General features: G+C 41.7%; 1 long non-coding RNA gene, 1 pseudogene and 2 gene segments (V, D, J or C); 2 read left to right on the top strand and 2 right to left on the bottom strand.

Moving 5' to 3' along the window:
• LOC104674945 overlaps positions 1-12,683 on the top strand; it is a 381,543-nt gene that overhangs the window by 43,770 nt on the left and 325,090 nt on the right.
• The window catches only part of LOC104674944, a 340,994-nt gene that overhangs the window by 12,412 nt on the left and 315,899 nt on the right, over positions 1-12,683 (top strand).
• Positions 1,043-1,793, bottom strand: LOC104681388 (annotated as a pseudogene). The gene is made up of 2 exons (XR_004057902.1): positions 1,654-1,793; positions 1,043-1,619 (listed from the first exon to the last, which is right to left on the bottom strand). The product of XR_004057902.1 is annotated as a ferritin heavy chain pseudogene (transcript).
• LOC115898225 overlaps positions 2,171-12,683 on the bottom strand; it is a 55,401-nt gene continuing 44,888 nt past the window's right edge. The window contains exon 3 of the long non-coding RNA XR_004057914.1: positions 2,171-2,592. This is a non-coding gene — a long non-coding RNA (uncharacterized LOC115898225). The remainder of the gene's footprint in view (positions 2,593-12,683) is intronic.

Here is a 12,683-nt window from a genome sequence, read left to right as displayed (position 1 = left end):
TCCTTTGCCAGTCAGGAAAGGGTGGTTGTGAGACAGAGGCTCCATTTACAGAGCAGGGCTACGTGTTAGTCCCTGAGGAATTGTGAGAGCCATCCTGGGTGGAAATAATCAAATATGCAATCACTGAGGATGGCCCACAGATAGACCGAAGCCCCAGTTTTGCCGGAATGATTTGCATCTATGTTTTAAAGACAAATGAAGTTTTACCTCTTTAGGCAATAAAGACCAAAAATAGACGAGCTATTTTAAATAATTGAACCTTATACAGACCAAAGTCAGAACATCTTTCCTAGGGCAGCATTTTCTTCCACCCACTCGCTAAAGCTGCATTTGAGAAAGCTGTGTGCTGTTAATAAATGCTGGAATATCATTACAATTGACATCATAATACTACTACTACTTGGATCAAAAACATAAGCTTGAAAAGTGTGTAACTGGAAAGGAGCTCTCACTGAGTTTGGAAATGCAGGCACTAGCGCGTGCTCATTTCTCTTCCTTTTCCAATCGGGGCTATTCAAAGCCTGTTCTAGAACAAGGAGTGAGATCCTCCACTTCCCCGTGGTGATCAGGCTTTCAGAGGTAGAAGCCTTATTAGTTCATAATCAGCATGAACCGACCTCACCATCAAATATATCGACCTCGATGCTCACCCTCCTCAGCAGTCAGAGACTGGCTGTGTTCACCAGGAGCTCGTGTTTTTACGGAGCACACTTTATCCTCGGTTTATTACAAAAAATGGGCCTCTACAGGGGGTTTCATAAACAGAAGCTTTCTATACTTTGCCCATTTAGAAACTGCAAAGTCTGACACCAGATGAAAGGTGTAACTTAAAGCTTGTATGTGTTGAAGATTTTTATTTTATTTTTATTTTTATTTTTTGGGGGTACCAAATTTCTTTATTTGAAGGAATGGTACAAATCAAAGAACTTAAGTGGATGTTTTGGTACAACTTACAGAAAAGGTAAAGGAAACCCCAACATGCATGCACTGCCTTGGTGGCCAGGGAAGTCACCCCATGGCTATGGGGAAATTAGCCTGAGGCTTAGCTTTCATCATCACCGTCTCCCAGGGTGTGCTTGTCAAAGAGATACTCTGCCAAGCCAGATTCGGGTGCTCCTAGCTTGCGCAAGTTGGTCACGTGGTCACCCAATTCTTTGATGGCTTTCACCTGCTCATTCAGGTAATGTGTCTCAGTGAAGTCACACAAATGGGGATCATTTTTGTCAGTGGCCAGTTTGTGCAGTTCCAGTAGTGATTGATTCACATTTTTTTCCAAATGTAAAGCACACTCCATTGCATTCAGCCCGCTCTCCCAGTCGTCATAGTCTGGTTTCTTAATATCCTGAAGGAAGATTCGGCCACCTCGTTGGTTCTGCAGCTTCATCAGTTTCTCGGCATGTTCCCTTTCCTCATGAGATTGGTGAAGAAAGTATTTGGCAAAGTTCTTCAAAGCCACATCATCGCCGTCAAAGTAGTAAGACATGGACAGGTAAACGTAGGAAGCGTAGAGCTCCAGGTTGATCTGGCGGTTGATGGCGGCCTCTGAGTCCTGGTGGTAGTTCTGGCGCACCTGCGAGGTGGACGCGGTCGTCATGGCGGAGGCTAAGGACAGGCGGCGGCGGCGGTGGCTGCGCGGCGCTGGAGCGGCGGCGGGGGCCTTGGGGCGGTCCGAGGACGCGGTGAAGAGGTGACGGAGGGCTGGCTATGGGCGGCCGGCCGGGATGGGGGACGAGCGCCGGGTTCCGTCCAAGCACTGTTGAAGCAGGAAACCCCGACGACTCTCGACGAAGAACGTCTGAAGATTTTTAAATAAACAAATTAGGCCGGGCGCGGTGGCTCAAGCCTGTAATCCCAGCACTTTGGGAGGCCGAGACGGGCGGATCACAAGGTCAGCAGAGCGAGACCATCCTGGCTAATACGGTGAAACCCCGTCTCTACTAAAGAATACAAAAAACTAGCCGGGCGACGAGGCGGGCGCCTGTAGTCCCAGCTACTTGGGAGGCGGAGGCAGGAGAATGGCGTGAACCTGGGAGGTGGAGCTTGCAGTGAACTGAGATCCGGCCACCGCACTCCAGCCTGGGCGACAGAGCCAGACTCCGTCTCAAAAAAAAAAAAAAAAAAAAAAAAAAAACAAATTAAATAATATAAAAAGAAAATTTCAATAATGCTCTGAAATCCAATCCCACCTTCCATTGGTAATCAATATTAACGCTCTGGTGTGCTTCTTTTCACCCCTCTTTTCTGTGTTCATGCATACCTTTCTATCCAAGTACACCTGCAGAAAATGGGTTCACCTGTACACTTTACCTGTCACATGCATATTCTTCTGTTAATATACTTTGGTCTTTATTGTTCCAGATTGGTTGACATAGACCTAACTTGCTCCTGTTAGCTGCTTCATATTGCATAATGAGGGCAGACAGGTACATTCGTGTTCTATTTTCTGACTCCTAAATTCTGCTAGATCTTTTCTAAAGTGACTGAATGGCCTATTTATGCTTCCAGGTTCTCCTCACTCCAGCACTCAATTGAGGATTCCAGCTTTTCCATCACTCATAGTCCTGGCAGGTCTGAGAGCTCCACTGGCGTCTCCTGCATGAGGAGACAGGAATGGATAAAAGGATAGACATTTATCAAACCTACCAGAGACTACAGGGTATCTCAGTTAATCCTCATAAAGCATTGAGGGGAATGTTAGTCTTGTTTTATAGATGAGGCTAGATGAGGTTAAAGTCCAGGAACGGTAATGAATGGTCTTGCCCATGGTCTCAGAGCTAATAAATGTTGGAGGCAGATGAAGGAGAGACTGCTTGCTTCTGTGTGGGATTGATAGAGGGGTCACTGGAGTTTGAGGGAGGGGAAGTCCAGAACCATCCGGAGTTTTTTTCAGATCAGACACCAGGGGTAGGGCGGTCTGTGTACCCTGCAGCACTGCAGGTATAAGTATCATGGTGTTGGCAGTGGGGAGGTACTAGACAGGTAAGTGGTTACTGGTCTGGAACCAGAAGATCCAAGCTTTGAAAAAAATTATTCCCTTCACAAGATGTAGAAGAGATATCAATGTGGATACACTAAGCCAGGGAGCTCTGTGAAGAGTTGTTGTTAAAATGAGGTAGGGAGAAGCAACTAAGTGGTCACTTCCCATACACTAAATGTAGAGGAAAACAATGTTAACTAGAATCCCATCTGATTTTAGTCAGTTTTTCTTTTAAGTAGTTGGAAGGTAGGATAATTTATTTTCAAGGTTAAGTGAACACCTATACGTATATCTCCTTTGCCTTGTGAAGGCTGGTGACGAAGGGAAAAATGGCACGGCCAATGGAGTCACAGTTTAATAAATATCTCAGAGTTCAAAGACAGACTCTCATGGAGCAGAAATTGGTAAATGTTCCTGCATTCTAAAATTGGGTAAATCTTATTTTCTTTGAATCACAGAAAAGGAAGTGCAGGCAGTGGGGAGGGACAGTTGGGAAGACGGCAGAGTAGCCGCAGGCTGTCGAAGACAAAGGACATGTTATATCAAATTCTAAGCTGTGCAGCTGTGATGCAACCCTCCTCCTTCTCCTAATGGATTTTTTAGGTCTCAGCACAGATGCACACCTGAGGGAGTGATTTCTTTGGAAATGAAGGACAAATAGCCATGTTAGTAACAAGTCCACCTTACAAAGCACACCTGGAAATGGAAACAAGGTTATTTCTAAGGCCTTTTCTACTCTAAGAGTCTCTAACTTGTTGGCAAGTTGAGAGGTGAAAGGGTGAAAGGGTGTTGGCTGGGTCTAGGAGAAGGTGATGAGCTCAGGAAATAGACAAAGTGAAACCCCAGGGGAAAGCTTATGAAACCCTGGAGGAATCACAAGTCAAATGTCTCCCAGAAGATGGTGGCAGTGACTCACCTTCAGGTAAAATTTGCTGGTGCTACAGAGCTAAGATGGACTTAGTGTGTTGGCAGTTTGCAAATTCTGGGCCATTTGGTCATTTTCTTTAGTAGCTTTTTAAAGTGAAGTTTTAGTTCCAATATTGGCCTGATGTGTGGGTCCATTCTTATGGGGGTTAGGGTTAAAGTTGCTCTATTACTTGAGTACCCATGAAGTATTATTGGTCATGGAATGAGCAGGATTATCAGGAGTAGAAGGGGTAGGGAGAGGGAGAACTGTTAAGTGAAGCAGTAGGGTTGAGTGAAGAGTATTTTAGATATACAAGTACATACAGGGATCAAACCCCAGGTAGTCCCCAGCCCTTATGGAAGGAAGGTCAAGATTTGACAACTGGGAGAGTCATGATTACACCATGCAGCTTGATCAAGGAATGAGAAAGCTTTCTAGACAAATGATAGGTAATGACCCACACTGTGAATTGGTATTGAATATGAGATGTTAAAATATATTCATATATACACTCATATATCTAAAATAAGAAGTCCACCTTACAAACCCTGAAAATATAACTCTGAAAACATAAACCCTCACTATTACAGGATGTGCAGGTGGTTTCAGACCTGTGAAGACCTTCGAACAGGATTTAAATCCAGTAGGCAGAGGTCTCTGATTCTTTGTCAGCTACAGAGGAAGATGTGCTATGATGGACACCTAGCGGGTCTTCCCATCCCCATTCCCATCCCTATCCCAGATCCACACCTAGAGGAAGGTCAGGCAGCACAATTCAGAGAACCACCAGAAAACCTGTGAGAATAGGAATCTACTTTGAATCCAGCTTCTCTCAGCTCTGTACCCCTTGCTGTGTAGGAGTCAGTGCAGGAGAAAACTGACTGGGTGGGAAGAAAACGGACCTTGAACCACGCCAGGGGAGACCTGTGAACTGGGACATGAGCAGCAACAGCACCATCACAGACACACACTTGCCAGGCACAGGTTCATGACAGATCCTGGCCTCTTATAGCACCAGAGCTCCAAACGCCCTCTACCTGCTCAGTCTCCCATGGGATCCAGGCTCTTCTCCTGGGTGCTGGACATGCCTTCGTTTCTCAAAACTAAGTGTGTACTGGATGCACCTGGGGGAATCTCAGCTGTAAGTATGCCAAGCCTTGCCAGAGGAACCTGTATTTTGAAAACCTATAGGGTCTGTGTTAAAATCTGTGTTAAAAACAACAATTTCCCTTTCAGAGCATGAGGGGATTCCATGTTCCTCTGCTCAATTGCGCTTTGTCTCCTGGAAGCAGGTGGCTCTAGAAAACTTTTTGGGAAATCCCTGTCCCTGCAACTGCTGTGCCTCAGTTCCAAACATTCCCTATACAGCCTCATAGGTCCTAGCTCCAGGTTCTATCTCCATTCATGATCCTGTGCTCACACAGACCTCTTGAAAGCAGGTGACGGGGATGGAGCAGTAACAGGTGTGAATACATGCTACTTTTGGCATCTTCTATGGGAAGCAATGTCAGCTGGAAATGCACCAGCATGAATTTTATACTATTGTGATGTAGCACTTCTGAGATTGAAGGTACAATGACATTTTCCAAGCTGGTCAACCAAACATCTCACTCCATAAGCTGGACACATGTCCCCTAGGGGTGTGGGATTCTGTGGGTCTCTTTTTGCCAGCAGCAAAGACCTAGCTCAGCCATCTCCTCTGCTTTGCTTCAAACTTCTCCTCCTCTTTGCAGGATCTTGTCAAATCTGGGTCTAACTTGCCTGCAGTGAGAGGAATTGTGACTACTGTCCCTCACATGAAAGAGGGTGCCCATGGAGTTTTGAGAGTTGAGTTAGGAATGAAAATGAGAAATTAATTGCTCATAATACAGACTGTTAGGAACCCCAAGGATTAATTCAACTCCCTATTTTTTAATTGTACTACTCCCATCAGAATGTCAAGGGTAAAACAGTTCTGATTCTTTCTAGAGGCTGTGGAACATTTATTTATTTCAGAGGTGACTTAGAAACACAGGAGGTGTCGTGATAAGTAGCAGAGACAAAAAAGAAACAGTATTGAGATTAATAAATTCACATGGGGAATTGTTTAATTGTTCTTCTTTTTTTTTTGTTTGTTTGCTTGTTTGTTTGTTTTTCTGAGACACAGTCTCGCTCTGTCGCTCAGACTGGAATGTAGTGACATGATTTTGGCTCACTGCAACCTCTGCCTCCTGGGTTCAGGCAATTCTTCTGCCTCAGCCTCCCAAGTAGCTGGGACTACAGGCGCCCACCACCATGCCCGGCTAATTTTTGTATTTTTAGTAGAGACAGGGTTTCACCATATTGGCCAGGCTGGTCTTGAACTCCTGACCTTGTGATCCACCTGCCTCGGCCTCCCAAAGTGCCGGGATCCCAGGCGTGAGCCACCGTGCCCGGTCAATTGCTCTTTTTTTAACCTTTAGAATAAGCTGAAGATCCCAACTTAGCTTGGTGCCTGCCGGAGGCAACATTTCCTCCCTTGCCCCTCTGAGCTGTGAGTTCAAACTCTTTTAGGAAAAAGACGCAGCAATTCTCTCCTTCACTTCCCAAACACCTCCCTCTCCTACCCAGATCACGGATGGGCAGGAAAATGCAGGAACAGAGTCGGAAACAGGAGATTTCCAAGGAAGATTGACAGTCAGCACTGGGATCTTCTGTGTAAAGTGCTGTTGAAGCAGCCAGGTGGCACGTCCAGCTGACAAGGTGAAAGGAATAAGAGAAGTGAGAAGACTTCCCGGAGGTGGAGGGTGGAATGCGGGCAGCAGCACCCTGGAGGGCTGAGTGGGGAAAACAAAACGGACCTAACAGAAGCTGTGTGTATGGAAACCCACTTCTGACTTATCACTTTTCATGAATTCTATGCTTCACGGTGTTACACCGTTTATAGTTTCTGATGAGTGACAGTAATTATTTTCTTTCTTGCTGGTACATAACAAAGTGGTGCACATCAGAGTTGCTGCCATCTTAGACTTAATTCATCAGTATCAGGTGATCCTGAGGCTCAGTGATGTCACTGTGGGAACTGCTCTGTGGGGACAGGGATGTCCCTCCTCCTCTGCTTCTGCTCACAGTGACCCTGATCTGGTAAAGCTCCCATCGTGCCCTGACCCTGTCATGGACACAGGGCTCCTCTGCTGGGTGGCCCTGTGTGTCCTGTGGGCAGGTGAGTCCTCAGAGCACCAAGCAATCTCATTGTGTCTGTGTGTGTGTGTGTAAGTGTGTGTGTGTGCGCAAGTGTGTGTGTGCGTGTGTGTGTGCATAAGTGTGTGTGCGTAAGTGTGTGTGTGTGTGCGTGTGTGTGCGCGCGTGTGTGCGTGCGTGTGTGTGCGTGCGCAAGTGTGTGTGCGCAAGTGTATGTGTGTGTGCGTGCGCAAGTGTGTGTGTGCGCAAGTGTGTGTGTGTGCGTGCGCAAGTATGTGTGTGCGCAAGTGTGTGTGTGCGCGCAAGTGTGTGTGTGCGTGCGCAAGTGTGTGTGTGCGCGCAAGTGTGTGTGTGCGCAAGTGTGTGTGTGTGCGTGCGCAAGTGTGTGTGTGCGCAAGTGTGTGTGTGCACGCAAGTGTGTGTGTGTGTGATGACTACAGTTGTTTTCCTCCTGTTTCCAACTTCTATCTCCACAGATCACGCAGATGCTGGAGTCTCCCAAGACCCCAGACACAAGATCACAAAGACGGGACAGAATGTAACTTTCAAGTGTGTTCCAGTTTCCGAACACAACTGCCTTTAATGGTACCGACAGACCCTGGGGCAGGGCCCAGAGTTTCTGACTTACTTCCAGAATGAAGCTCAACGAGACAAAGCAGGGCTGCTCAGTGATCGGTTCTCTGCAGAGAGGCCTGAGGGATCCGTCTCCACCCTGATGATCCAGCACACAGAGCAAGGGGACTTGGCCATGTATCTCTGTGCCAGCAGCTTAGCCTCAGCATGGCACATTTGCCTCCTTCCTGTTCACAAACACTCAGGCACTTATTTCTCCTTCCAGCTCTCAGAAGCCCTGAACAAAGGAGCTGCCCTGCTCTTTCCTCAGCAAGGAGAATGAATGCATTTGGAACTTCAGGTATTCTTCTGATACTAGGAGGTCAGAAAATAACCTCTGAAATACAGGAACAGGGAACACTAGGTAGTAATAATTTTGGCTTAAGGATTTCTGGGATTCCTTATATATAATTCAAATTTCCACAATTAGGACATAACAGAGCTTAGTCTCAGGGATAGTGACTAAGTAAATATTCTCTTATAGAACTATGAAGTTTCAGCACATTCACATTAAACTACTGTTACCACGTGTCACCAACTCAGACCTACAATCTGCCAAGGAGTGGGGAAGCCAAAAGCAAACACTGTTAAGGCCATTTACAGCTACCACCCTTGGAAGAAAATTGGAATATTTAGTAAGAGTTTCCATCAAAGTCAATTATTCAGAAATAACTATTACCCACAATAATGCATATTAATTCATGCTTATACATTGCTTTTTTCCTTCTGAAAGTCTTGTAGTCATTCTGTGTTTAATTTCCTTCTTCTCCAGTCTAACTTAAAAAAATTAGAAATGCAAATTGAGATTGGTTTCATAAGATAAACCCCACCTGGAAAGGTGTTAAAAAGACACAATTCAAAGAAGACCTCAATAAAATTATATCGACCACGTAGGATTCTTTGAGGTTTCCAAAGAAGATGTACCAATTTACATTCCCATGAGATGTATATGAGAGTTTTGGATGGAATTTTTTTTCTCTGTCTCTGTAGATTAGTTTTTCCCTCTACTAATAGTTTCTCTTGATAAACAGAAGTTCTTAAGTGACAATCATTCCATGTAACTGAACTGCCAGGAGAAATAGACAAATCCACAATTACAGTCAGATTCCAACAATCACATTTCAGTTAGTGTTTTGTATTTTGGTGTCCACTTTAGGAAATCCTTGCTTACTTCAAAATGATGATGTTTTCTTATATTTCCTTCTAAAATCTTTATATTTTCCACTTTTCACACTTAGACTCACAATCAAACTGGAACTAATTCTTTGCAGGTGATATGAGGAAGAGGTCAAGTTTTATTTTTCCAAATGATTATTCAATTTACCCAATACTATTTGTTAAGTGGTAATAGTTTCGCCATCACCCTGTAAAACCACTTTTGTCATAAGTCAGTCATTACACATGTGTGGCTTTTTTTCTCAGATCTCTATTCTGCTACATTGATCTGTTCTGTCAGTTCTTGCACTGATAATATACTACAGCTTCATCCTCATTCTTAATATCCAGTAGAATAATTTCTCAAGCTTTTTTCCTTTTTATCAAGTGTTCTTGAGCACTCTTGACACTTTTTTTTATATACATTTTAAAATCAGCTTGCCAAATTATTCAAGAAAAAGATAACAACTTCTGGGATTTTTGTTTTTGTTTTTGTTTTTGTTTGTTTCCAACTGACAAGTGCATCACAGAACAAAGGTAAAAATATTAATAGAAATATAAAAATATCTACCACCCAAAAATATAAAATACAAAATATCTGGCATCAATCAAAAATTACAGACCTGCAAAGAAGCATGAAAAAAGGATCTGTAATGAAGAGAAGGATTAATTAATAGGAACCAACTCAGAAATGACAAATTGGCAGACAAAGAAAGTCAAACAGTTATTGTAACTCTGGTCTGTAAGTTCAAAGTTTTGTAGAGATGAGGAAAGGCGTAATGAGGTCCAAACAAAGCTTCTAGAGATAAAAATTACAATGTCTGTTACGTAAACTACACTGGATGAAGTTAACATTACAGGATAAAATATTAATAAACTTGAAGAAATAACATAAACAATTCTTAATGGAATACAGAGAATAAGAGGAGGTCATCAGTAAACTGAGGGACAACTTTAAGTAGCTTAACATGTAATTAGAGTCCCAAAAGCAAATTTTTAAACTTAAATTTCTTTAAGGGATAATTGGCTATTTACACTGAAATAATCCCAACATAGTGCAGGGATTCTAATATATGCAAAAGTAAATCTATAACAAGACTAGAATAAAGACAGGTGAGGAATAAATGAACACATGTATCATTGGAAGGTTTCCATAATCTGAGTGAAGTCATTTGAGGGTAGACTGTGTTAAAGTAGAGATGCATACTGAAAATCATAGAGCAACCACTCAGATGACAAAACACAGCATTATAGTTAATAAGCCAACACAATACAGAGTTATAAAAATGCTCAAATAATCCATAAAAACAACATAAAAAGAAAAAAGGAATATAGAAGAGATGGGATCGATAGAAAACAAATAGAAGATGATAGATACAAAAGTAACCACATCAACAATCACATCAAATCTAAATAGTCTAAAAGCACAGATTGTACTATTGAATATTATTAAATAATATCAAAAAACAACTATATGCTGCTTATCAGAATACTATGAAGACTCACAATGTAAAAAAAAAAAATAAAAGTATGGAAAAAGATGTACTATGCCAACACCAATTAAAGGAAAGCTAGAGTAGTTATGTTAACATCAAACAAAATAAATTTCAAGCAGAGAATATCATCTGAGATGATGAAAGTCATATCCTAATGACAAAAGTATTGGTCTGTCAAGAGGTCTTAACAATCAAATACTTTGTACCTGAAAATGGATCTTCAAGATACCAAGGCAAAAACAGAACTGCCAGGAGAATTAGACAAATCAACAATTACAATCAGAGATTTCAATACCCCTCTTTTAGTAACTGGTTTAATGAGTTGACAAAAACAAAGACGAGTAAGGATACAGAAGATATGAACTACACCAACAACCAACTTGACTTAATTGACATTTACAGAACACTTCATCCAACAGCAGCAGAATACAGGTTCTCTTGGAGTGCGCACTGACTGTGTGCCAGCATGGACTATGTACTCTGGGCCATAAAACAAGCATCCATGCATTAAAAGTATTCAAGTCAAACCAAGTGTGCTTGCTGGTCACAGTGAAACTTCATTAGAAATCAATAAGAGAAAGATTTCTGGAGAAGTCCTAAATATTTCAAAATTAGATAACAGTTTTCTAAGTAACTCATAAGGCAAAGAATAAATCAAAAGATAAAAGATAATTTACAATTATTTTAATAGTATCTTTTGGTCATTTTTTTACTCTTTTTGACCAAATACTGGTGAGAATGAAGATAAATGGATAAATGAGCCTTTTTTTTTTTTTTTTTTTTGAGACAGAGTCTCACTCTGTCACTGAGGCTGGAGTGCAGTGGCACGGTGTCGGCTCACTGCAACCTCCGTCTCCTGGGCTCGAGCAATTCTCCTGCCTTAGCCTCCTGAGTAGCTAGGATTACAGGTGCCCACCACCACGCCTGGTTAGTTTTTATATTTTTAGCAGTGATGGGGTTTCATCATGTTGGGCAGGCTGGTCTCGAACTCCTGACCTCAGGTGATCCACCTGCCTCAGCCTCCCAAAGTGCTGAGATTACAGGCGTGAGCCACCATGCCTGGCCCAGCCCTTTCTTTTTTGGGGGGAGAGTAAATTGTAAAATCCTTTTTGTCTAGTAATTTAGCAACAAACATCAAAAGAGTTAAAATTGCTAACAGTCCTTGACTCAGAGTACTTTTTGTTTAATGAATTTATTTTAAGGAAATTGCTATATATGCATAAAATGTTTGAGAATGTTCAAAAGAAAAGAATTATTTTAAACTGAACAAATATAAAAATACATCAAAGTTGGTAGGATGCTGCCAAAGCAGGACTGAGAGGAAAACTGAAGGACAGGGGACAATTGTCTATTCATTCTGAGGCCAGAACTACCCTGATACCAAAATGAGACTAAGAGATTCCAAGAAAGCTACCACTATCTCTCAGGAACACAGATTCAATGATCCTTTTACAATTACAGCCTAGAGAGTCCAACAATATGTAAGAAGGATAGTACAGCATGGTCAAGTAGGGTTTATCTCAGTAATGCAGTGTTGGTCTGACATTTCAAAAAACAGACTATGTCATTTACCTTATCTGTACTAAAAATATGAAAACTATATGCTATCTATAGATAAACATTTGATAAAATTCAACATCCTTTCTTGATGAAAACTGTTATCAAAGTAATAAGAAATTTTCTTCCCCTAAAAAAGGACATTTATGACATCCCATGGTTAAACAGGAGAATATTTTTGCAAGCAAACTGTGATAAGTCAAAGATACATATTGTAATTCCCAGATCAAATACTAAAAACAGCAAAAAGAGAATAAAATAGTCTTTTTAGCAAATAGTTCTAGAAAAATGGCATAATATGGAAAAATAATGAATCTCTAGTCTTATCTCACTCCATAAACCAGATGTGGGCAAACCATGGCCTCTGGGCCAAATTTGGCCTCTGTCTGTTTTCATACAGCTCAGAAACTAACAATAATTTTACATTTTTAAATGATTAAAAAAAGCAAAAATTAAAGAAGTAAAAAAGTTAAAAAATAAAAATTGTTACATATAAAAATATAAGATATTCAAATTTCAGTAAACATAAATGAAGTTCTGTTGGATCATGGCCACAGTCATTCATGTATATATTGTCAATGGTTGCTCTTGCACTACAATGGCAGAGTTGAGTAGTCGACACAAATACTGCATGATGCACAAAACTAAAAGATTTATCATCTCACCCTTTACAGGAAAACTGCTGACCCTTCCCATAAACAAAAATTAGTAAGAGACACAAAAAAATCCCAGATAATCGAAAAACTAGAACCCGAAAGCTTCTGGAAGAAAACATAGCAAGTCCTCTTCATGATCATGGGATAGGCAAAGATTTCTTAAG

This window comes from Rhinopithecus roxellana, chromosome 6, assembly GCF_007565055.1.
Source record: "Rhinopithecus roxellana isolate Shanxi Qingling chromosome 6, ASM756505v1, whole genome shotgun sequence".
Lineage (NCBI taxonomy): Eukaryota > Metazoa > Chordata > Mammalia > Primates > Cercopithecidae > Rhinopithecus > Rhinopithecus roxellana.
This window is presented reverse-complemented; position numbering and strand designations above follow the sequence as displayed.